Below are 26,571 nucleotides of genomic sequence, written 5' to 3' on the forward strand. Positions count from 1 at the left end.
GAGGAGACAGGCCTTCCTACTTATCCTCTGTTTTAACTCCTCTCTGAAATACCTAGATAACAGATAATAATATTTGATGCATGTTTCCTGAGTTGTTTTGCAGATGTGAAATCCCACCCCACCCCCAATCAAATAGAAGATGTTGACTTCTTGATGACCACAAGCACATAACCTCAGCCCTCATGGAGCCTAAGACACCACTCTTACCTCACCATCAGCCAGTTAGAGAATTGTGCACCAGCTGGCCCTATAGACCCCTCTTCTTCCCTGACACCTGGCTTTTAAAAGTGTTTTGCTGAAACCCTTCAGAGAGCTCAGGGGTTTTTAGGGCACGAGCCACCTATCTCCTTGCATTGCCTTCAGTAAACCTTTTTCTGCACCAAACTCTGACATTCCAGTTTGTTTGGCTTAACTATGTGTGACGCACAGGTACTTGCATCAACAGTGGAACCGAAAGTTGGCCCTAGACACAGAGACATCACTTTGCTGACAAAGGTCTGTATAGTCAAAGCTATGGTTTTTCCAGTAGTCATGTACAGATATGAGAGTTGGACCACAAAGAAGGCTGAGCATCAAAGAATTGATGCTTTCGAATTGTGATGCTGGAGAAGACTCTTGAGAGTCCCTTGGACAGCAAGATCAAATCAGTCAATGCTAAATGAAATCAACCCTGAATATTCATTGGAAGAACTGATTCTGAAGCTCCAATACTTTGGCCACCTGATGCGAAGAAATGACTCATTGAAAAAGACCCTGATGCTGGGGAAGATTGAAGGCAAAAGGAGAAGGAGGGGACAGAGGATAAGATGGTTGGGTGGCATCACTGACTCAATGGACTTGAGTTTGAGCAAACTCAGGGAGATGGTGAAGGACAGGGAAGCCTGATGTGCTACAGTCTATCAAGGTTGCAAAGAGTCAGACATGACTTAGCGACTAAACAACAGACATCATGACTGAGTGGATCCAACTCCACTCACTGTGCAGCAGGAGAAGCCTCATGACTGGGGCTTTCAAATTCATGAGAGCTGTGGGTCTTCCAGGCAAAAACAAAATGTATAAACATATGAATTTTACATTCAGTTTCAGAAAGTTCATAGCCTGTGACTCCAGGAGGGAAACCGATTTGGAATATGATGAAACATTTTGCAGCTCCGTTTTAAAGAGATGTTTGTACCTTGGTTAGTAATAATATTGTTGTATCATCATTTGTCATGTTTCAATATTTATGTTTCCTGGGTTCTCGTCTAGGTTACCCATCCTGGATTTTCAATATTACATAAATGAAGCTTGTTTTCTCCTCACTGGTGCATCACTGTCCTGACCGAGTCTATAAATGGACTTGACCTCTGACACTGTGTACTGGCAGCTCAGCTCAGATCTCAGGGCAGCTGATTCTGCTTGGCAGGTGTGGGTTGTGTGGTTGAGTCATTGGAGGATCTCAAAGAGATATTTGTTAGCAGGAGCAGGGAACAGTGTCTGATTCAGTAGCTCCCTGGGCTCCAAACAACCTGGTACTTACCACAGTTTACATTTGAAGGAAGCCCTGCTGCTTCTTCAGTGGTTGTTAGATGCTGGGGAGATGAAAGGAACACAAAAGCAGAAGTCCCAAGGGGCAGGCACAGTGGGAAGTGTGGAAGAGGGGGTTTTTGTGGCTTTTCCTTTAAACTCAAGTAAGATAAGGTCTAGGGGTGTGTGAGTGCATGTGTGCATGTGTGTGTGTGTGTGCACGCGTGTGGGTTCACTTGCTTAGTCATGTCCTACTCTTTCTGACCCCATGGACTGTAGCCCACCAGGCTCCTCCGTCCATGGGATTTTTTCAGGCAAGAATAATGGAGTGAGTTTCCATTTCCTCCTCCAGGGGATCTTCCCGACTCAGGACTGAAACTCGAGTCTGCTGTGTCTCCTGAATTGCATAGAATAAAGATCAGTTTCATAGCCAAAGTAATCATTTTAGATGAAAAACAATAGAGCAGAGTGTAGCTATGGTTCTGAGGCTGAACTCTGCATCTGAATCTTGGCAGCCTTGTTCTGTGTCGTTCCATTTCTCTGGATCTTACTTCTTTCATCTATACAGTGGAGAAGCTATAACAGTATTCATTTTTTAGGAGTGTTTTGAGTAGTAAACAGGGATGTATATGTAAGAACAACGCCTTGCAAGCAGTAAGCTGTCCACAAACATCAGCACCTCTGTCATCAAATTCACTGATGTATTTCTTTAGAATGATTGTAACAGGTGCTGTGTGGACACGGATGTCTAGGCCGTTGAAAGGAGAGATTTTTATAGTTTCAGAGACTGTTCGTGCTACAGTTGCTGCTGCTGCTAAGTCACTTCAGTCATGTCCAACTCTGTGCAACCCCATAGACGGCAGCCTACCAGGCTCCGCTGACCCTGGGATTCTCCAGGCAAGAACACTGGAGTGGATTGCCATTTCCTTCTCCAATGCATGAAAGTGAAAAGTGAAAGTGAAGTCGCTCAGTTGTGTCTGAATCTTAGGGACCCCATGGACTTCAGCCTACCAGGCTCCTCAGTCCCTGGGATTTTCAGGCAAGAGTACTGGAGTGGGGTGCCCTTGCCTTCTCTGCATGCTACAGTTACCACCTATTTAAAAGTATAAACTGGATATTTAAAGCAGAAACCTCCCAGCATCCATGGCGGTCAAATCGGGGAGGGGTGGAGGGAAGCCTACTGAAAGTGGATGTCCAGGTGTCTTCATTGCCTTCTGGGAGTTTATCACCTCGTCTCTTAATCAGAGCTTGGCCTACACTGTTACACAGGCTTTAAAAAAATTACAGAAAAGAAGTGGCACAGGAGGTCAGAAGGCATAAAGACAGTATGGCAGAAACTACTACAATATTGTAAAGTAATTAACAAATAAATAAATTAATTAATTTAAAAAAATCTGCCTGCAATTTGGGAGACCTGGGTTCGATCCCTGGGTCAGGAAGATCCCCTGGAGAAGGGAGTGGCAACCCACTCCAGTATTCTTGCCTGGAGAATACTATGGACAGAGGAGCCTGGTGGGCTACAGACCACTGGTGTCACAAAGAGTTGGACACAGCTGAGCACGCACACACGTACCTATATCGTCACGCTCACTTTAAACATACCTCTTATTTTATTATATAACCCATAAGACACAATCCAACATTTTACAGTTCTTTTTAAAAATTCTTTTTTATTTATTTGTGTGTTTATTTTTGGCTGCACGGCGGCTTGCTGGATCTTAGTTCCCCAAGTAGGGATTGATCCCAGGCATTGGCATTAAGGTCATGGCAGAGTCTTAACCAATGGATCACCCGGGAATACCCTGTACAGTTCTTTTAAATCAAGAGAGCATCATGAGATCATTTAATCATTTAACCTTTGACCAATATCTGACAGGTAGGTAAGTTAAAATATAATTAATATTTCTATTAGAAAACTAGAAAAAATAAGAAAGTAGCACTCAGAGCGGACCAGTGACCAGTCCAAGGTGGCAGAGTTAGCAAGAAATAGGCTCAAAATTAAAGCAGGAGCTTGAACTATAGATTCAAAACTTCTGTGCTCCATTATATTTTGCTGTTTCTGCTTAATTCAAGCTGTTGTCCATCATTTGATGGTAAGCTTCTGTAGATTAAAGGGTGTTTCCTTCTTTTTTAAAAAAATAGTTTCATTTATTTATTTTTGTCTGTGCTGGGTCTTTGTTGCTGTGCAGGCTTTTCTCTCACTGCAGAGAGTTGGAGCTACTCTCTAGTTGTGGAGCAGAGGCTTCTCACAGTGGTGGCTTCTCTTGTTGCAGAGTGCAGGCTCTAGGGTGCACTGCCTTCACAAGTTGCAGCTTGGGGTCTCAGTAGTTGCGGGTCCCTGGCTCTAGAGCATAGGCTTAATAGTTGTGGGGCACCAGCTTAGTTGCTCCACTACATGTGGAATCTTCCCAGATCAGGGATCGAACCCGTGTCTCCTACACTGGCAGGCAGATTCTTTCCCACTGAGTCACCAGGGAAGCTCTAAAGGGTATTTTCAACTGTTACCAGAACGGTTCCTTGTTTGATTATTTGAGGCCTGTGGGCAGGTACCAAGATGGAAGATTACAAGTGACTCATCTGATACAGAAGCTGGCTCTGTCTCCATAAAGCTAAAACTAGTCAACAGCATCACAGGACCCTGCCATGGCTGACGTGGCTACGAGACATGTTGCACCTTGTTGATTTTTTGGCCTACCTTCCTCTCCTCCCTTCTTCCCGTCCCTTCACTCCCAGGCTAGAGGAGCAGAGGGAGCCTAACGTCGGAGCGTTACCTTTTCTGGCCGGCTACCCATCTGCGTCAACATGGTGTTGGCGTTGGCACCTTGGCGGTTGGACTCGAGACCATCTTTGGGCAGTTGAGATGATTTCTTTCTAATGGTTTCTTGACCCACAAAGTCGGGAGTAGGTTATTCTTGCTTAGAGAGACCTCAGCGTTTCAATGGGAAGTTTCGTTTTGGACATTTTTTAATGCCCTGCTCAGTTCTTAAGTAATTTTTAAAAAAGCACTAAATCATTTCCAAAGAAATGACTTTACCAGTTGGCATGTCAGCTTGTGGGCCTAGAGCTGAACTCATGCTCTCCAAGCCACACTTCTAGGGAGGAGGCAGGCAAATCAGTCAGCCCCCTGTTGTTTTGCATTACTTAAAAGACAGCCCTTCTGTGGAGCTCTGGTGTGTGTAAATTCTGGCTCCCATAAAAAAAGTGTTGAGAAACATTTGCAGTCTCTTCAGAACCTCATAAAGTTAACAACTTTCCATGGGAAGGGACTGCTGGAGGAGCAAGTCCAAGTCAAACTGGATGAGTAACTGCCTGTAGTAGAGATTAACTAGCTGACTGGGAAAAGCCGAGATGAGTAAAGACCTACTTATTCCATGGGATATACCCATGTATTCCAAGGAGCGGTAATCTCTGAATCTATTGCTCATAGACAAACAAATAAGTTTTGTTTAATGAATAAATGAATGCTTAATGTATATATCACCAGGGCTTTTATAAAAACTTTTCTTGGAAGGCCCTTTTCCCAACATAAATATATTTGTTCTTACATTCACTCAACAAATATTGTAAGAAACTTTTAGGTTCTAAGCATTGTGTTCTGGATATGATAGATATAAATAAATCAGAGTTCACATGTTCAAGGAATTTATAGTCTAGTAAGGAAGACAGATAAGTGACAAGTTGAAACAGAAGGTGCTAAAGATGATCACAGAATGCTATGGGAGGTCTTCGGGATAGCTGGGGTCTGGGCTGGGGAAGCCCAGAACTGGCAAGTTAAGGCAAGGGTCCAACAGTTAAAAGAAACAAATAGGATATCAACTAGAATTCAGTTGAAGAGTTACCGAGTAAAATGATAAAAAAAATACCATCATTTATTGAGTCTCCATTGAGTTTAGGGTCTTTTTATATACATTATCTGAAATTTGGAGTTATATTAGATAATCTCTAAGGTGTCATTGAGCTTTTAACATTTAAATTCCATAGTTATCAGCTCATTTTGACAGTTATTGAGGAGCTATGATGTGCTAAACTGCTAAACTTTCTCCAGATTACTAGAGGAATTAAGATGAAAGAAGAGAAAGAAATAATCCATTCATTTAAGATCCTTACCATCTTGAGGAGGAGATGATTGATGGCTTCAATATAAGGGAACAAATAATTTCGTCTGCTTCTGAACTTTCAGCTACTCTCATTGTCCTTCCCAAGAGTGAGCAGAGATTCTCTTAGTAAAGACATTTAATTCTGCCTGCCACCAACAGATGGGGCAAGTGGTTACATCAGCCAGACCTGTTGCATTGGATTTGAGAGCTAGTGAATGAGAGAGCTTTGAAAACCTAAGTAAGAAAATGAGCATTTGTATGCCAGGGTAACATGGGAATTGAAAGTAAGGGTCATTTTGTTCCACATGGATGGTGATGGGAGGTGAGGGGTGCTGTGAAGTGGGTCAGAGATGCTACTGAGGGAAGTTTAATAGAGCATTAATATGTCAGTTAAATTTTGAAGCAAGTGTATTAGTTGGGAGGAATTGGGGCTTCCCTGGTGGCCTAGACCATAAAGAATCTGCCTACAATGCGGGAGACGTGGGATCGAAAGGGAACATCTACACACTCCAGTATTCTGGCCTAGAAACTCCATGGACAGAGGAGCCTGGCAGGCTACAGTCCATGGGTCATAAAGAGTCAGCCATGACTGAGCAACTTTCTCTTTCACTTTTTCTTTCATAGTAGTTGGGATGGCTTCAGCTGCAAAATACAGATTACCCAACTGAAGATGGATTTGATGAGAAATGCAATTATTATCCCACATAATACAAATTGCAGGAGCAGGGAAATTCCAGGTTTAATGCAATGGCTCAAAATAGCATTTGAGCAGTAGCAATCTCTTTCTTTCTTTTGTGCTTGGTCTTTTTCTAAGAATATTGTTTTCTGGTCTTTAGCTTTTTCCCTCATGATTGCAAGATGGCTACTTAATCCCTCAGCATTTCTTAAAACAACTGTATCTTAAAAAAGCTGAAAGGAGGCAACTTTTCTCAAAATCCTTTTAATTAGAGAGAAGAGTCTTGTTTTTCTTGCCCTGTTTCCTCTGTTTCTTACCCAGTCTCAGCAGACTTCCCTCCAGTTTGCAGTGGCCACGACTGGTGCTCCAAATGCAAGGGAGGCTGGGAGAAAAGTACCTGGCGTTTTCAGTCTCCATGATGGATGGCAGATTCTGTCTGCTGGGAGGAAGTATGTGTGAGGGAGGAAGCAGGGAATGGTGTGGATGCCAGGTGAACTTCCAACACTGTCTTCAAAACAGGAAAAAAAGAAGTGGAGAGTTATTAATGGATCTCCAACTCAGACCCTGGCACAGCCCTTTGCTTTCTGAATTGTAGGCATTCAATTGATATTTGTTGACTGTGGGATCATTGTCATAGAAATGGAAAATCAATGTCAGGTCCTGCAACTGAGTAGTAAAATCAGTTATTCTTTCCAAGCCATGACTTGATGAAAAAAAGTTTTAATTTTGTCACTTGAATGGGTGACTGTTGATATTTCTACTAGGGGGCTAAATTAAATACTAATTCAACATCAAGAGAGATAGTGGTGATGTTTTTTTTTTTTAAAAAACATGTCTAGTTTAGCAACAGTTATATAATTTAAAAGCAAATCAGGGAAAAATCTGTGTCCAGTGGAAAAAGACAAGATCCTAAGAATTGAAAATTTACTGAAAACACCATGTGTGGGGCTCTAATGAAAGAAACAGAGTGTAAGATGGCCCCAGGGCTATGGAAAAAATTTAGTGTGTCGTAATGATGTACTTAGCGTCTGTTGATTACCCATGGAAACTCACAACAAGGAAGCAAAATCAGGACACCAAATTAAGACATTTAAAAATATCAATTCTATGTACAAACAGACATCAACATTTTTTTAAAGCTTCCTTTATAAAGAAATTATCCTCCAATTAAAAAAATTCCTTTGCCTTTCTCACAAGTATAAATAGAACAGAAAGCCAAAAAGTTGTCCTCTGACTTTAACAACAAGAAGAACATTAAACAGAGAATGAAAGAAGGCACAAGTCATTGTGTTGGTGGGTTGTAGATTATTTTAAATAATTCATATGAAATAATGCAGAGAGACTGCAAAATTAGTCTGAGCATGTCAAACACACTGATCCTTTGAAATGACTTCTCACCATGTCTTTTTAAGCCGGCTAAACCCTTTTGCAGAGTTTTGAGAACTTGTCTGGAGAACAGAAAGCATTAAAGATGAATAAAATATATGGGGTTATTTCCCATTGCTCTTTCCTGGAAGCAGTTGCTCCATTTTTAAATGACTGGGACTGTTTAGCTCTAACCACAATGTATTTCCAGTGGAGGTTTTTTTTTTTTTCATCTAGAGTTTTATTCTTTTACTCCACTCCACCCTAATTTTCTTCTCATGAATGCAAAGGCATGTAATAACTCAGGAAAAGGGGCTGCAAAGTACCATAGGAGGTTGATTCATCTTTAAATCTTTCATGGGGTTTGCTGTGATATGTCAAGCAAGGTACTACATTTCTGCTGTAAAGTTTTCTTTCCACCTAGACTAGATTCACAATCTTTCTGAAGCTGTTATATACTTTTGCTGACCAGTTTTCTAATACCACTTGGAGTTCCTGTATTTCTCCAAGTCCTTGAAGATAATGATGCAATTTCTGCCCTTCTTTCGGTGTCTAATAAGACCTGATGCACTGTTCTTCCTCAGGAGTCCAGGTTAGAGTTACATAGGAAGCTTTTACCTACACCCAGGCATCTACTTGCCTTAGTGCACAAAATCAGAAGCTCTACAGTTGGGCCTGTCAAAAACATACCTGAAAATTCTTTTTTGAGTTATTCTGATATACAGATTTGGTTCAAACCATCAGACTGTTGAAAATCATAAATTTACTCTCAAAAAAAAAAAAAAAAAAAAAGAGAGACAGAGAAAACAAAAAGAAAAGAAGTAGAAAAACAAAGGCTGCATAGACAACCCTTGAAGCTGACTATAGGGATAGCTAACCAGTATGGCAAAACTGGTAACTGGCAGAGTATCATGGTTAAGAGACCAACTCTTTGGATTCAAATTTCTGCTCTGCTGTGTGACCTACATCAAATTAAGTCACCACTCTGAACCTAAGTGTATTCTCCTTCAGTTCAGTTCAGTTCAGTTTAGTCGCTCAGTCGTGTCTGACTCTCTGCAACCCCATGAATCATAGCACGCCAGGCCTCCCTGTCCATCATCAACTCCCGGAGTTCACTCAAACTCATGTCCAAAGAGTCGGCGATGCCATCCAGCCATCTCATTCTCTGTCGTCCCCTTCTCCTCCCGCCCCCAACCTTTCCCAGCATCAGAGTCTTTTCCAGTGAGTCAACTCGTCACATGAGGTAGCCAAAGTATTGGAGTTTCAGCTTCAGCATCAGTCCTTCCAATGAACACCCAGGACTGATCTCCTTTAGAATGGACTGGTTGGATCTCCTTGCAGTACAAGGGACTCTCAAGAGTCTTCTCCAACACCACAGTTCAAAAGCATCAATTCTTGGGCGATCAGCTTTCTTCACAGTCCAACTCTCACATCCATACATGACCATGGGAAAAACCATAGCCTTGACTAGACAGACTTTTATAATGCCTGTAGTATTTTGGGGATTTAATTATGTATTACATATAAGATTAAAAACTTATGAAGTATTTGCTGATACATTGACATAAAATAGTTATTCAGACAATGTCAACTCTTTATTATCTCAGGCTGCTCAGGGGCTCAGATTAGGAGTTAATATCTTTGATTTAAAAAAATAAAATATGAATAATTATAAATAAAAGCATTTTTGTTTAATAGACTTTTAAAGCCTGAGATCCATAGCGGGATTTTGTTTTAGGTCCTAGGTATTATAAATTTTGGAGCCATATTTAATTTAAATAATTATATTAGCATTTAGAATGACAGAGCCCCTTTAAATTGTATTAGTAAAACCCTAAGGTATTATAGAGCTTCTAGGAGAAGGCAATGGCAACCCACTCCAGTACTCTTGCCTAGAAAATCCCATGGACGGAGGAGCCTGGTAGGCTGCAGTCCATGGGGTCTCGAAGAGTCGGACACGACTGAGCGATTTCATTTTCACTTTTCACTTTCATGCATTGGAGAAGGAAATGGCAACCTGCTCCAGTGTTCTTGCCTACAGAATCCCAGGGACGGAGGAGCCTGGTGGGCTGCCATCTATGGGGTCGCACAGAGTTGGACACGACTGAAGTGACTTAGCAGCAGCAGCAGCAGCAAGGTATTATAAAATTACATTTAGAAATCACCGTTTTAATTAACTAAAGATGATGTTTTTTTCTGGTGGGTCATGAATATTTTGGGCTGCACCATCCAACAAGAAGATTAAGAATGCAGTTAGTGCATCAACAAGAAGGCAGGAGAATAAAATGGCAATTCTTAAAATAAAATTTTGGGAGATATTTCAAAATAGGCATTCAGTAGTCATTATAAAGTTAGATATTTATCTTAGTTCTTTATTTTGAGCTTTAGAGGTGTTTTGTTTTTAAATTACAAATGGGAGTGGGGCACAATAATCTTTAATAACCTTTTCAGTGGTTGAGAGTTTCTTGTTCTTAGTCTGGTTCTGAGTCAGACTCCCTTCTGGGCATGTGAGAATTCCACGTGAGTGATTTCTTTAGACAGTGCCCTCTCAGTAATGCCCTTTCAAGGTGAGGGCAATAGAAATCTGTAACAAAAATGTTTGCTCGTATACCCACATGTATGGCATAGACAGTGAGCCGTCTAGTTCATCCAAGGGACAGGAATCATCTGACACATACGTTCTCTTTCGGTAGCTCTGATTTACTATAGACAGCGTTGCTAACTTTGTAATAGACTGTAAGGCCCACATACAACAGGACCAGGTGGTCTCCGCGGTTCTTAGTACTTGTGGCTTGCAATCTCTAGAGCGCAGACTCATGGTTGTGCTGCACGGGCTCAGTTGTTCTGAGGCATGTAGAGTCTTCCTGGACCAGAGATCGAACCCGGGTCCTCTGCACTGGCAGACAGAGTCTTATTCACTGCACCACCAGGGAAGTCTGGTTCCTAGTATCAATATCAGCAATGAAAGCAATCCAGAATTTTAGAGTTGTGAAGCATCTTACGGTGGGACAAAAACTAGTCCCTTGAAGATGTTCATATGTGAATATGTTAACCTGACAAGGTATAAGGGACTTTGCAACTTTTATTAAACTAAGGATCGTGAAATGAGGAAATGATGCTGGATTGTTGGGTGGGCCTAATCTAATCATGGTGGTGGTTTAGTCACTAAGTCATATAGCTTAGTAACCACCCAGGCTCCTCTGTCCATGGGATTTTCCACGAAAGAATAGGTTGCCATTTATTTCTCCAGGGGATCTTCCTGACCCAGGGATTGAACCCGCGTCTTCTACACTGCGGACAGCCTCTTGCATTGCAGGTGGATTCTTTACTGCTGGGCCACCAGGAAAGCCCATCTAATCATAAAGATCCATAAGTGAGAGGCAAGAGGCTCAAAGTGGGTAGAAGGAATTGTGACAGTATAAGCAGAAAATCCTATGGACGGAGGAGCCTGGTAGGCTGCAGTCCAGGGTGTGGCTAAGAGTCGGACATGACTGAGCGACTTCACTTTCACTTTTCACTTGCATGCATTGGAGAAGGAAATGGCAACCCACTCCAGTGTTCTTGCCTGGAGAATCCCAGGGACGGGGGAGCCTGGTGGGCTGCTGTGTATGGGGTCGCACAGAGTCAGACATGACTGAAGCGACTTAGCAGCAGCAGCAGCAGCAAGCAGAGATTGGAGTGATGGAACCAGGAGCCAAGTGATGCCAGCATCTTCTAGAACTTGATAGAAGCAAGAAACTGATTCTGCCCTGGGATCTCTAAAAGAAACCAGCCCTGAGGATACATGGATTTTAGCTCTATAAGACTCAATTTCAAACTTGTGACCTCCAGAACCATATGATATAAATTCGTGGGATTTTTAAGCCACCAGTTTGTCGTAATATATTACAGCAATTATAGGCAAGTAATACTGATGTCATAGAATCATCACATTCCATTTTAAAAAATTATTTGTTTGTTGTTGCACTGGGTCTTCATCACTGTACTCGGTCTTTCTCTAGTTGCAGTGAGCAGTGGTTAGTCCTCCTTGTGGTGCACGGACCTTTCACTGTGGTGGCTTCTCCTATCGTGGAGCACGGGCTTCAGCAGTTGCAACACCTGGGCTCATTATTTGGGGCTCCTGGGCTCTAGAGCCAGGCTCAGTAGTTGGGGTACAGGGGCTTAGCTGCTCCATCACTCCTGTAACAATTTATTGAACTTGAACTTCTAGCATGTGCCAGGCACTGTGAACAACCAGGCATACAATCCATGCTGTACCTTTCTGAACTTTTCTCCCAGGACCCTGGGGGTTAGGCTCTGGAGTGGAGAGACCCCCAGAAAAAGATAGTTGGAATTGATGAATACTGATGATAGTAGGCCTGAACCCCAGAACTGTACTGTTTCCATTCCTTCCAAGGGCTTGGTAATTTGCTTTTCTTTTGATTTTTTGAACTGCCTAGGACGTACAAATTCCTTCATCTAAACAAGTTGTCTAGAGTGGGTTTCTGTGGCTTTTATGCCCACTATAATATGTTACCTAATAAATAGTCAGCTGACAGTTGTGTCCTCTGATTATATCAAAGGTATGTTGACAGTGTTTTAAGACCAACAATTTATTTTTAGCAAGCTCACTTGATTCCACAGAAATAGTCTTCAGGCCATCAGTTCACTGATGTTTCATCCCCAAGAAGCTAAGTCCACATCCTAATCTCAGCATTTGAGAAATATTTTTCTCTATGTGGAAAGAAAAATATGAACCACAGACTGAATTTGCAGTTCTCCAATGTCTGAGCTACTCAAGTGTGTTATGGAAAGAGTAGTTTGGTTGTAAATATGAATTTCATAATAATTCCATGAATATTATATACCACCAGCAAGTAAGAAAATTACCATTGCTGGATAACCTCTAAAAAACTAGCCATGGAAGGGATAATGGCAGCTGAATAATGGCTTGAATAAGTAGCTATCATCCTCCTTGAGGAATAGCAAGTTCTTCAATAAAGAGAGAGCTTCCCAGGTGGCACTAGTGGTGAAGAATCTGCCTGCCAATGCAGGAGATGCAGATTCGATCCCTGGGTAAGGAAGGTCCCCTGAAGTAGGAAATAGCAACCCACTCCAGCATTCTTGCCTGGGAAATCCCATGTGCAGAAGAGCCTAGCACATTACAGTCCTTGGGGTCACAAAGAGTGGACACAACTAAGTATGCATGTATGCAATAAAGAGAAGGGATAAGTTGGAAAGCAGAGGTAACTGCCTACAGGGATTAAGGTCTATTAGGTGTAGCCTAATGATTTCATGCACAGAAACTTGATGAATCTGGTTCTAGACACCCTGAGAATTCACTGTGTCTCCCCTTACAGAGCTTGCCAGGCTCTGATGATAGCAAGATTCAGCAGGTTGGTTAAGTGATTGAAGTTGAAAGCCAGGCTCCACTCTTTGACTTGCCTCTGTCGTCCCCTTCTCCTCCTGCCTTCAGTCTTTACCAGCATCAGGGTCTTTTCCAATGAGTCAGTTCTTCACATCAGGTGGCCAAAGTATTGGAGTTTCAGTTTCATCTTCAGTCCTTCCAATGAATATTCAGGACTGATTTCCTTTAGGATTGATCTCCTTGCAGTCCAAGAGACTCTCAAGAGTCTTCTCCGACAACACAGTTCAAAAGCATCAGTTCTTCAGCACTCTGCTTCTTTTTAGTCCAACTCTCACATCCATACATGACTACTGGAAAAACCATTGCTTTGACTAGGCGGAGTTGTTGGCAAAGTAATGTCTCTACTTTTTAATATGGTGTCTAGGTTGGTCATAACTTTTCTTCCAAGGAGTAAGTGTTTTTTAATTTCATGGCTGCAATCACCATCTGAAGTGATTTTGGAGCCCAAAAAAATAAAGTCAGCCACTGTTTCCACTGTTTCCACTGTTTCCCCATCTATTTCCCATCAAGTGATGGGACCAGATGCCATGATCCTAGTTTTCTGAATGTTAAGCCAACCTTTTCACTCTCCTCTTTTACTTTAATCAAGAGGCTTTTTAGTTCCTCTTCACTTTCTGCCATAAGGGTGGTGTCATCTGCATATCTGAGGTTATTGATATTTCTCCCAGCAATCTTGATTCCAGCTTGTGTTTTGTCCAGCCCAGCATTTTGCATGATGTACTCTGCATAGAAGGTAAATAAGCGGGGTGACAAGATGCTTCCCAGGCTCAATATCATGGTGAAGCGGGAGACAGAGTCCTTGACTTCATGGAGTTCACAATTATGCTGAACCTGCTACCCTTCCAAAATGCAGAAAAACCACTCATACAAGGACAGAAAGGCAATGAACCATTATCCCTACCCAAGAACCAAAGATCAGATGGGTACAGTGGATGTAACCTGGTTGACATTGGTTCTGGGCAGCCTGGAGGTGTGATTCCTACAGGGCTGTGGCACCTTTGTTGGTGCTACTGCTCTGAGTTCCCTGACCCATTATGCTACAATTGCACCCAACAAAACGACCCTTTTATGGAAATAATGGGACTTCCTCTACCTGCAATACAGAAGATGCAGGATGTGAGTTCAATCCCTGCATCAGAAAGATCCCCTGGAGGAGGGCGTGGCTACCCCCTCCAGTATTCTTGCCTGGAAAAATCCATAGACAGAGGAGCCTGGCGGGTTTCAGTCCATAGAGTCAAAAAGGGTCGGATATGACTGAAGTGACTAAGCACACACACACATACATGGAAGACATGCCTTATTCAATCACATGAACTCACACTCTGCCTAGCCCCGCCATCCACTGAGACCAAAATAAAGCCTAATGTTTCCCATCCTGATCTACCGTCCATCCATTCTGGGTGTGTTAGACCCGCCTGGGTATGCTGCTGCTGCTAAGTGGCTTCAGTCGTGTCCAACCCTGTGCGACCCCATAGACGGCAGCCCACCAGGCAGCCTTAGGTTAACTTTCTGAAGAAGCTGAGAAGCAACCAATCAAAAGGCTATTTATTTCACTCCCTTTCTGGAAACGAATGACAGTTTTGGGAAGCATGGTGATGATTCTCAGTGGGTTCCTGGCAGCAGGCTTGAGCTCTGTGATGTGGGGCCTCGTTCCACCAAGGTGGGAAGGCAGAGGTCCCTGTTGCAGTTCTGTGTGCTCCCACATGAGAAGGAGTGTTGGCAGTTCAGGACTTTGAAAATCAAGGAGGAACACCGCTGCACATTGAATCCAGTGGTCAGCACCTTGGGCTGGGCAGAGGTGCCCCAGTCCTGGATGCTACCTAGCAGAGTGCACTTCTTGGGTCCTCACCAAGAGAGGGAGTGGGAGGGACTCTACAGTAGCTATTGATGAGCTTCTTCTTTATGCCCAGGAGTGGTTTGAAATGAAACACATAGTTTTTCTGTGTTCTTGGAGAAGCTTAAGCATGACTGATGGTGTGGGGAATAAGAACATCATCTGGGAATTCATGTTGCTTCATTATGACATGTGGGATCTTAGTTCTCCAGCCAGGGATCAAACCTGTGCCCCCTGCAATGGAAACTCAGAGTCTTAACCACTGGACTGACAGGGAAGTCCCAATCTTGAGTGAACTGTGTGGTCTCTCTGAGCCCCAGTTTTCTTACCTGTAAAATTGAAATACTGACGTCTTATAGGTGGTCAATAATTATGTATGTTAAGCAATGTGTGGGGCCTAGTGGACTTTCATTATGTGTTCACTCCTTTTTCCTTCTAAAGCGAGTATGACTGACTGCTTCCTTTTGCTCCTTTATCTCTGAGAGAAAGCATTATATGTCTTTGAGGGTTACGATGCCCTTTCCATGCATCATATACTGCATCCATCATTTATTTTCTTTATCCTCCCAATAATTTTATGAGTGAGAATTATAATAATGCCCATCTTATAGATAAAGAAAGTGAAGCACAAAAAAATTAAGCATCTTGGTTAATGATCACAAAGATAGTACTTGTCACAGGTATGACTTGTGCTCAAGTATTGGGCCCAAAGCCCCTTCTCTTTATAATCTTTGATCTTTCTTTGAGATTTGCATGGAGTCTGACTTTGTTGTGGCCAAAGATTAAGCCATTTTTAGCGTTATCTCTGTCTACAGGGTGGCTTCCCAGGTGGCTCAGTGATAGAGAATTTGCCTTCCGATGCAGAAGACTCAAGAGCCATGGGTTCAGTCCCTTGGTTGAGAAGATCCCCTGGAGAAGGGAATGGCAACCCACTCCAGTATTTTTGCCTGGAAAATTGCATGGACAGAGGAATCCAGTGGGCTACACTTCATGGGGTCCCAAAGAGCTGGACATGATTGAGCAACTGAGCATGCACACATGCTGTCTACTTTTCTTTCTGTTTCCATTGTTATCAGAAACAACTTGATATAAGGTCAACTTCAGCCATGTTAAGCCTTCATCTGGGAAGGAGCAGCTGCATAAGTGTTAGGCTGAGTGTGGCCCCCTTTTTCTGTAGGACTGGAATACCACATTTTAATTTTGGTGAGGTCTCAGTTGTTGCCTAGTCAGCTAAGTTCCCCAGGTATGTGAAAAACTATGGCCTGCCTTTCACTTAATTCAATGTCATTTTGCTCCACTCTTGATGTTTCTAGAGAGGCCTTTCTGGATTGTACTATCTAAAACAGCACTTCCTTCATTGCTTTCTGCCTCCTTACTCTTTTTGATTATTTTCAATACTGTTTTTTAACCATATGAAATATTATATACCACATTTAATTGTCTGTTTTTCACCACTGAAATGAAAACTGTGTGGAGTAAGTACTGTCTGTTCTGTTCATGTAGTATATGTAAAATACCTATTGGTTAAATAAAGGGAAAGTTTGTTAGGACAATAGGTGATGGTAGTTCAGATGGTAAAGAGTCTGCCTGCAATGCGGGAGACCCAGGTTCATCCCTGGGTCAGGAAGATCCCCTGGAGAGGGAAATGGTATCCCAGTCCAGTATTCTTGCCTGGAGAATCCCAAGGATGGAGGAACCTGGCCAACTACAGTCCATGGGATCTCAAAGAGTCGGACATGACTGAGTGACTTCACTTTTGTTAGGACAAATCAAACTCTACAGAAAGAAGAAAAAGAGAGAGTGCATATTTCTTCTAATAACTATCCTGTAATCATCAAAAAGAGTAGACCAAAGTATTACCATATTCTGATCACTGCAGAAAGGTGTGTGTGTATGTGTGTTAGTCGCTCAGTCGTGTCCAACTCTTTGTGACCCCATGCTCGTAACCTGTCCGACTACTCTAGCCATGGGATTCTCCAGGCAGAAATACTGGAGTGGGTTCAGTTCAGTTCAGTTCAATCGCTCAGTCGTGTCCGACTCTCCGCGACCCCATGAATCACAGCACGCCCAGAGGATCTTCCTGACCCAGGGATGGAACCCAGGTTTCCTGCATTGCAGGCAGATTCTTTACCATCTGAGCCTCCAGGGAAGCCCGCAGAGAGGTGTATCTTCCTTTAATTACGACGAGAATTCCTTTAAGGACTTTCATTTCCCTTTACTGCTGTTTCATTAAGCAACTTTTCTGTCACTAGGCAGGACTGTGAATGCAGAGCTATTGGGCATAAGCAGTCTGATTACTAGAGTTGTTCATTCCCACTGTTTTTGTATCTCCCTTAGTAATCAGTAAAGTGATATTCTTGTTTATAAAGAAACAGCGAAGCTGAGATTTAGGCAAACACAAATGCAGGTTTACGAACCTGGAAAGCCAAGGTCTTAGCTCTCCACTGTGATTTCCTCCAACAGGTGGCAGCTGTGATGAAGCCCATCTGGAAAGATTACCCAAGCTTATCCATGACTCTCATCTGCAATCCAGAGAGGCAGATAGGTTTTGAGACTGGTTAGATTCAAGCTCATATTGGTTTAGATGTAGCAATTGTGGATCTTCATAATTAACCTAAATGAGCTTAAGGTTTATAGAGTTTTACTGGGAGAAAAGGGAGACATTGCTATAGCATTGACCACACAATTTACATTTAATGGACAGATTTTCATTTCGTGAAATGCAGCAGAACAAAGCAAAAATGCTGCAGACATTTTTCTCTCAGTAACTCCCTAATAAAGCTTAAATTGACCAACTTCCATGCCCTTCAGGACTCCAGAATTATAAACAGGAAGTTAACATTTCCATAGCAATAACAATTCTATAATAAAAGCTGAGGCAAAACAATAAAGCAGTAGGTCAGGATAAAAGCAATTTACCTTTTATTAACATGCTAACATTATATTGGAATAAATTTTAAATATTAAAATGAAAGAGTAAAATTAGAGTAACATTTATAATCAAATGACTTTTTTTTTTATCATTTTTAGGCATGGCTTCCCTCTTGTCTTGTAGCAAGGTGTGAACTTACAGAGCATTTCTAAATTCTCTCAACTTGTAAGTTCTGTTGTGTCATCCTATTAATAATTTTGCCCAAGCAAGGCTCTATTTCAGGCATAAATGTTCTTTTCAAAGAAAAGATGATTCTTGTATGATTTGTCATACTGGTTATTTGCTAATATTCACTCCATTATTGTGAGAAGCCATATACACTAATGTGTGAGTCACTCAATTGTGTCCCAATGTTTGTGATCCCATGGACTGTAGCCCACCAGGTTCTTCTGTCAATGGAATACTCCAGGCAAGAATACTGGAATGGGTTGCCATTTCCGTCTCTGTATACACTAATAAGTGTAATTAAAAGAGTGATTTTAAGCAAATCAAATCTTCTTGATTTGATTCTTCAGACATCCCTAGTAAGCCAAGAGGGTGACAGTTTGTTTTTTAGGCATAGACATAGCCTAGAAATGATAAATATTCCTTGAGTTTCCTGTACTTGGACCTTTCCTTTCCAAACTATTGAACATTCCTTTCCTCTAACTATGAAAGATGATGGTTGCTTTCTAAGACAGTGAAAAGACATTCAACACTGTGCAAAGGAAGGATGAACTGAAGGCCAAGAAGAGAGAAAAGGTACATTCCCAGGTTGAGATGAGTGACCAGGAGATAGGGTGTTTAGTTCCACAAATCATGAAGTTGTTACTGTAATCTTGAGCTGTGCAAGCCTCCATGGCCTTCTGTTCCTATCAACTGATGGACTTATAAAGTAGATAAAGTTGCTAACAGTTGGAACATTGATACAGAAAATTAGAATCCCTTTCCCTGTGATGGAATCTATTTTTCATCAATTATCTTTTATTGTTTAAGGGATACGTATTTGGTTTCTTTAAATGGTCTAAGTGCGTTAATAGTAGTTTCTAAATCTTCCACTTCTTTAAAATTGTGTTGAGCACTAAATAAGATCCAAGTAAATTCTCATCCATAAATGATTCCTTATCCTCTTTTCTTTTCTCACTTTACCTCTTATTCCTGAAATGTGATTTTGATGTGGGACAGCCATGCTGATTTTGAAATAGTTGCAACCCTGAACATAGCAGTTTGCACAGAATTCATAGAAAATATCTTTTTTTAAATCCACATTACTAGCGCTAGAATGTCCTCCCTTAATTCGGTTGACAAGTGTGTTATAATAGGTTATAGTACTGATGAGACAGAAACATGATCTCCTCAATTTAAATAAATGCAAGCCTGAGAGCCAGAAATGACTCCCTTGTGCCTCTAGTTGTGATAAATTTGTGTATTCATACTTAAAACCGACAAATTACTTAACGTAATTCTAAAGGGGTTAATACTAGTGAATATTATGCCAATCTCAATGCCTGTAATTGTAGTGTACTGGCTGGATGGCATCACCGACTTGATGGACATGAGTTTGAGTGAGCTCCGGGAGTTGGTGATGGACAGGGAGGCCTGGCGTGCTGTGATTCATGGGGTCGCAAAGAGTCGGACACGACTGAGCAACTGAACTGAACTGAACTGAACACTTACAGGAAATTGTGTAAGAATTTGTTTAAATGGAATGCTGCCCTCTTATGGTTACACAAATCCTTCTAGAGCCAAACATAAAATTGTAGTCTCGAGTTAGGGCAGTTAATAGAGGGGTTTAATTAGTGGAAAGACCCAAAAAATGTAAGCCACACTTGGATTTTACACACTACAAATTAGAGTGGCATAGAGGTGACTCATTGCAAGTTCCTATATCTAGGTAACATAGAGCCAAGGATAGAACCCAATTTGTTGCTTTTCTCCTTATATTAATAATACATATTTGAACATAATTTTAATTTCTACTTTCATAATTCAGATAATTCAGTGGTGATCACAAACATCAATTTTATCAAAGGAATTTATAATAAGATTAATTATAATAAATCAAGATGATGTCAGCACTCTCTAAACATTAGAGGACTTCAGCATCTTATCAATTCAGAAAATTTGGAAAGTTCTCAAATATCAAACTTAAAAACTTCCAGTTTTCAGGACATTTTATTTATATTCTTCCGAGATCATTCTTATCATCTGAGGTGTCCACAGAACTGGTTTAATACATATCTAAAATGTGGATGTCTGTCAAATACTGGATAAAAGCATTTTATTTTTCCAAAAAATTTCCATCTTTCACAGGATAACTATTTGCATTTTAATTTTTGTTCTCAAGGATTGTTTTTATTTGAATCAGCTTTAATAAGGTATAATCTACCTACCAAATTATATATACTTTAATGTATAGTTGAATGAGTCTTGATAATACCTATAATAATGTAAGCATCGAGATACAGAGCATACACATAGAGATACAGAACATAATGTATCATCCAAGAAAGTTTCCTTGTGCTTCATTTCAGTCATTCTCCCCGTTCTGGTCCCAGGCAACCATTTATCTGTTTTCTGTCTTATCTGTAAAGATTAGATGTGATTTACACAGCCCTTCATATGGAAGAACTTATAAAGTAGATACACTTTCATGTCTGGCTTCTCTCTTTCAGCATAATGGTTTAATTTTCATCATTGTTGTTTTGTTTATCAGTATTTTCTTCTTGTTTATGGTTGAGTTGTATTTCATAGTATGGAGTAGCACAATATTCATCTTCTCACTATTTACTGGATATTTGGGTTGTTTTTAGTTTTTTTTTATTTTTACTAAAAAAATACTGCTGTGAAAATTCATGTAGAAGTCATAGTGTGGTCAGATGTTTTCATTTCTCTTAGGTAAATACTTAGAAGTACAATTGTTGGCTCATATAATGTGTATGTCTAACTTTGTAGGACACCGCTACATTGTCATTCAAAGTGACCATATGATTTTACATTTCCACCAGAACTATATGAGAGTTCTGCTGCTGCTGCTGCTGCTAAGTCACTTCAGTCGTGTCCGACTCTGCGTGACCCCACAGACGGAAGCCCAACAGGCTCCCCTGTCCCTGGGATTCTCCAGGCAAGAACACTGGAGTGGGTTGCCATTTCCTTCTCCAATGTGTGAAAGTGAAAAGTGAAAGTGAAGTCGCTCAGTCCTGTCCGACCCATAGCGACCCCACGGACTGCAGCCTACCAGGCTGCTCCATCCATGGGATTTTCTAGGCAAGAGTACTGGAGTGGCTTGCCATTGCCTTCTCCGCATGAGAGTTCTAGTTGCTTCAAATTCTTGCCACCACTTGGTGGCATCAGTATTTTTAATTTGAGCTATTCCCGTGGTTGCTAGGCATCTCATTTCAGTAGGAGTTTTGATTTGCATAATCGGAATCTGATGAATCATTTTAAACATTTTTTCATGTGCCTATTAACCGTTCAAATATATATATTTTAATGATATGTCTGGCCTAATCTTTTGGCCACTTAAAAAAATTAATTTGCAGCTTGTATTTGAGTTGTAAGTATGCTTTATATATTCTAGATGCCAGTCTTTTTTCAGCTATATGTATTGTCAATATTTTTTCTCTCAGCCTGGCTTGCCTTTTCTTTTTCTTTCTGCCATGCAGCATGTGGGATCTTAGTTACCCAACCAGGGATCACACCTGCGCCCCCTGCAGTTGAAGAGCCGCATCTTAACATCTGGACTACCAAACAATGGTTAAGAAGTCCCATGTGCCGTAGGCTTGAACCTTGGAGGACAAAATTCAGCCTTGGGACCTTTGTCCTTTCTTGTCAGAACAGATAATAACATTTGTTTTGGTGAGGTTTCCCAAACCTTGTGACCTGAGTGCAAGAACAAAGGATCTGACACCAAGATGTTTGTAACAACCAACCCCTTATCCCCACCCCCTGCACCGCCATCTTCCCTATAAAAGTGCTTTCCTGAAAGTTTTCGGGAGGAGTTTGGGGTTTTTAAGGCTTGAGCCACCAGTCTCCTTGCATGGCCCTGCAATAAACCTTTCTCTGCTCTAAACTCTGATGTTTTGATATTGTTTTTGGCCTCACTGTATGTCAGGCACGTGGACTTACATTAGATAACAATGGGACTGCTTGTGGAACTGCTTCTGGAGAAAAAGAAAACCCACACATGTATATGCTAAGTGGAACTTTAGAACTCCATATATGTATAAAGAGAAAATTCCAAAAGCTTCCAGAGAGAAAAATAGGGGACTGATAAAAGAACAAGGAAGATTGATACAGAATCCTCATTTTAAAAACTGGCTCAAGAAAATGTTTAAGCAGTATCTTCAGTATGTTGAGAAAAAAGATTACGAGCCTTGAATTTAATGCCCAGACCAATTATCATTCACATAAATGGCAAAATAATGACAGAGGAAGACATGCTTAGACTTGGAATATTTATCACTGCAAACTCTATCTGAAATGTTTATTAAAGTTATATTTCAACAAACTTTAAAAAAAAACTTCAAGCTGCATTTCATCAGAAACATTTATAAGCAACAAACCCAGTAAAACATTTTCTTCAGAATAATAGTGCTCTGATTTCAGCTGTAAGAGGCAGAGCTCAGAAGTCAACATTTCTGCCCTTATAACAAGAAAAAGCTGAACAAACTAAAAATCAGCCAGTTTTCTTGGACCCATTAAAGAACTAGGGTCACATGGCAAACTCCAGAGTCAGATATGACAGATTATTAGAGAATTTTAAATAACTATATTAAAGGTTCTAATGGAAAAAAGTAGACAGCATGAAGGAACAGGTGGATAATGTAAGCACAGAGATGACTTGCCTAAGAAAGAATCAAATGAAAATGCTAAAAATAAAAAACAAGTAACAGAAGTGAAGAATGTGTTTGATGAGTTGATTAGTAAACTGGACATGGCTGAGGAAAGGATCAGTGAAACTGAAAATAGTTCACATTTCCCAAACTGAAATACAAAGAGAAAAAAATAATAAAACAGAGCAGTATACATAAAACAGAACACATCAAACAGTATCAAAAGATGAACCATACCCATTACTGGAATATCAGAGCAGAAGAAAAAGAGAATGGCGAAGAAGAGATGCTTGAAGTAATGATGCTCAGCAGAGTTTTAAAAGTAGTTGCTGTTCAGTCACTCAGTCATGTCCGACTCTTTGCGACCCCATGGACTGTGGCACACTTGGCTTCCCTGTCCATCACCAGCTCCTGAAACTTGCTCAAACTCATGTCCAGTGAGTTGGTGATGCCATCCAACCATCTCATCTTCTGTCATCCCCTTCTTCTGCCTTCGATCTTTCCCAGCATCAGGGTCTTTTCCAATGAGTTGGTTCTTCGCATCAGGTGGCTGAAGTATTGGAGTTTAAGCTTCAGCATCAGTCCTTCCAATGAATATTCAGGACAGATTTCCTTTAGGATTGACTTGTTGGATATCCTTGCAGTCCAAGAGACCCTCAAGAGTCTTTTCCAACTCCACAGCTCAAAAGCATCAATTCTTCAGTGCTCAGCCTTTTTTATGTTCCAGCTCTCACATCCATACATAACTACTGGAAAAACCACAGCTTTGACTAGATGGACCTTTGTCAGCAAAGCAATGTCTCTGCCTTTTTAATATGCTGTCTAGGTTGGTCATAACTTTTCTTCCAAGGAACAAGTGTCTTTTAATTTTATGTCTCAGTTCAGTCCAGTTGCTCAGTCGTGTCCGACTCTCCGCGACCCCATGAATCACAGCACGCCAGGCCTCCCTGTCCATCACCAACTCCCGGAGTACACTCAAACTCATGTCCACAGAGTCGGTGATGCCATCCAGCCATCTCATTCTCGGTCGTCCCCTTCTCCTCCCGCCCCCAACTTTTCCCAGCATCAGAGTCTTTTCCAGTGAGTCAACTTGTCGCATGAGGTGGCCAAAGTATTGCAGTTTCAGCTTTAGCATCAGTCCCTCCAATGAACATCCAGGATTGATCTCCTCTAGAATGGACTGGTTGGATCTCCTTGCAGTATAAGGGACTCTCAAGAGTCTTCTCCAACACCACAGTTCAAAAGCATCTATTCTTCGGCGATCAGCTTTCTTCTCAGTCCAACTCTCACATCCAATTTTATGTCTACAGTCACCATTTTCAATTTTCATGGCTACAGTAACAATTTTAAAATTATTGACATACATCAAACCACAGATCCAGGAATCTTAGAATACCAAGCAGGATAAACATCAAAAACACCTTCATACATGGGCATAGTCTATTCAAGCTGCAGAACACTAAAGGCAAAGGAAATCTTGGAACAACGAGTAAAGTCACAATCTTGAGAATTCTCAGATTGTATCAGTGTGCTAGTAGCCTGTGACGAAGGATAAAATGTAAGCAAAAGTTTTCTTTTCTGATGTGTAAGGTATGTACACAGACTAGGTAGTAATAGATTTCACATACTCTCTATGTACTTCAGAGATACTGCCTCGAGATTCAGTTCCAGGCTGCCACAATAAAGTGAATATGACAATAAAATAAATCACATGAATTTTTTGGTTTCTCAGTGTGTGTGTAAGTTACCTTTATATTATACAGATATACTGTAATTCATTAATTATGGAATAGCATTATGTCTAAAAAAAAACACTAAACATAGCTACAATAATGAAATAATGCTGTTGGCAAAATGTTGCTGACACACTTGCTCAATGCATGGTTGCCACAAACCTTCAATCTACTAAAAAAAATGCAATGTCTCTGAAGCACAATGAAGCAAAGTACAATAAAAGGAGATATGTCCGTACATACTATAAAACTGTAAGGACAGCAACAGTATGGGAGTTAGAAAGAGGACGTGTAACTTAACACCAGAGGGAAAATGATCGATTAAAAAGGAACGTGTCAGCAAACGTATACCTACACTGAAGAACTTGAGATCATTAGAAAGAACATGATGTCCGACTCTTTGGGACACCATGGACTATATAGTCCATGGAATTCTCCAGGTCTGGAGTGGGTAGCATATCCTTTCTCCAGGGGATCTTTGCAACCCAGGTCTCCTGCATTGCAGGCAAATATACCAAAAAACCTGAGAAGAATATACTCCTACGAGGAGGCAGAGAACTGAAATGGGAAAGAGAGAAAAAGTGTTTTTTCTTACTTATGTTGTACACACACACACACACATACATATATATGTATATATATATACACTTGTGTAGAGTGTATATAATCTGGAAAATGATTTTTTAAAACTACCAGCCTTTCTGTGTAGATCCTGTCTTAATATTGAAGAAAGGAGGATGGGTCTGAATTTCTCCTTCTGCCCTGTAAATGGAAGGGCACAATTAACATGGAGACCTGTATAAGAATACAAATTATTTCTCTCCACAAAACCTTCAAATGTCATGTTAGGAGATAGTGCTTCAAAGGGAAATAATTTGTTCCTGGAACACAATTTTTCATTTAAACACAATCTTCATTCTGAAGAGAAAACAAATAGACACAATATAACCCAGCTGGCCTTAGGCCCACTTATGTCCCACAAGTGCCATGTCAAACCATGAAAGGAACCACATCAAGGCAGATTAGACCACTGAGAACTTCAAGGAAATCACATCCGCCACGCATGATTTATCTGTGGACCTTTGTTAGAAAAAGCAAGCCAAGTGGCCCAGAGCTAATGGGAACAGTCATCAAATTTTAAGTTATCTTTTGAAATGACATGAAGAAGCAAGAATCTTGAAAAAATCTGGAAAGGTCATCAACTTCATAGACATGGGGCTTTCTTTCTTTTAGGGAATAAAAAATAAAAAAAAAAAGCATAATGCTATTCATTGTGCTTAAAGGCATTATTATCCTCACAAATTGGACAACCTTTTATTCTTTTTTTTCAGCCCAAGGAAGAGCTGCTTAATTAGTTTGTATTTATTTTTTCAAATTAATGGGCTTACCTGGTGGTTCAGTGGTAAAGAATTTGCCTGACAATGCAGGAGACATGGGTTTGATCCCTGGGTCAGGAAGATCCCCTTGAGAAGGAAGTGGCAACCCACTCCAGTATTCTTGCCTGAGAAATCCCATCGACAGAGGAGCCTGGCAGGTTACACTCCATGGGGTTGTGAAAGAGTTGGACATAACTTGGCGAGTAAACAACAAATTATAATAAACTGTTTTTTAGCATTTAAAATATATCTGAAACACCTCATATATCATTTCTAACCTAGAAGTCAGTGTTGTATAGTATGTTAGGAAAATGGGCTATAAAGTCACACTGCCTGAAAAAGCACCCCAGCTATGACACTTACTGTTCAAGTGACATTCATCAAATATATACCTCCCTATGTCTTGATTATCTCAACATGAGAATCGTGAACTAAAGCGCATTTCATCCTTGTTGTAAGGATTGAGTGAGATACAATAAGCACATTTCTCACAGCCCTCCTTGGAACAAATTAACACCAATGAAGAATAGTTGTCAAAATCCTCATATCAACCTCATGAGCTAGATCATCGTTCTACAGACAAGAATGCTCAGACCTTGAGAGGGAAAGTAATTGGTCCAAGATTTTACAAATGGTGGGTGGAAATGGTGGAGACAGAGTGCAAATCCAGTGCATTCTGACTACAAAACCCCTGCTCTCAGTGCACATTAAAATAGATTGTTTTGTAACTTTTTCATATCACAGTCTTTTGCCTTTACACTTGTATATAAACTCAAGAAAGTCAGAATTAGCTGTACCTTCTAGTTGTAGATTTTCCTGTGTGGCCCAGAT

At 40.9% G+C, this 26,571-nt stretch overlaps 1 protein-coding gene across 6 annotated transcripts in view; it reads left to right on the plus strand.

Moving 5' to 3' along the window:
• The window catches only part of COLEC10 (collectin subfamily member 10), a 529,589-nt gene that overhangs the window by 370,193 nt on the left and 132,825 nt on the right, over positions 1-26,571 (plus strand). The window contains exon 6 of one of the 6 annotated variants that reach the window (XR_008686681.2): positions 21,462-22,076. The exons of the other annotated variants lie outside the window; for them this stretch is intronic. The gene's annotated coding sequence lies outside the window, so the exon portion shown is untranslated. Of the gene's footprint in view, positions 1-21,461; positions 22,077-26,571 lie in introns of those variants that run through there. 6 annotated transcript variants of the gene reach the window in all.

Source organism: Moschus berezovskii, chromosome 16, assembly GCF_049115385.1.
Source record: "Moschus berezovskii isolate FMDL1 chromosome 16, NW_MosBer_1.0, whole genome shotgun sequence".
Lineage (NCBI taxonomy): Eukaryota > Metazoa > Chordata > Mammalia > Artiodactyla > Moschidae > Moschus > Moschus berezovskii.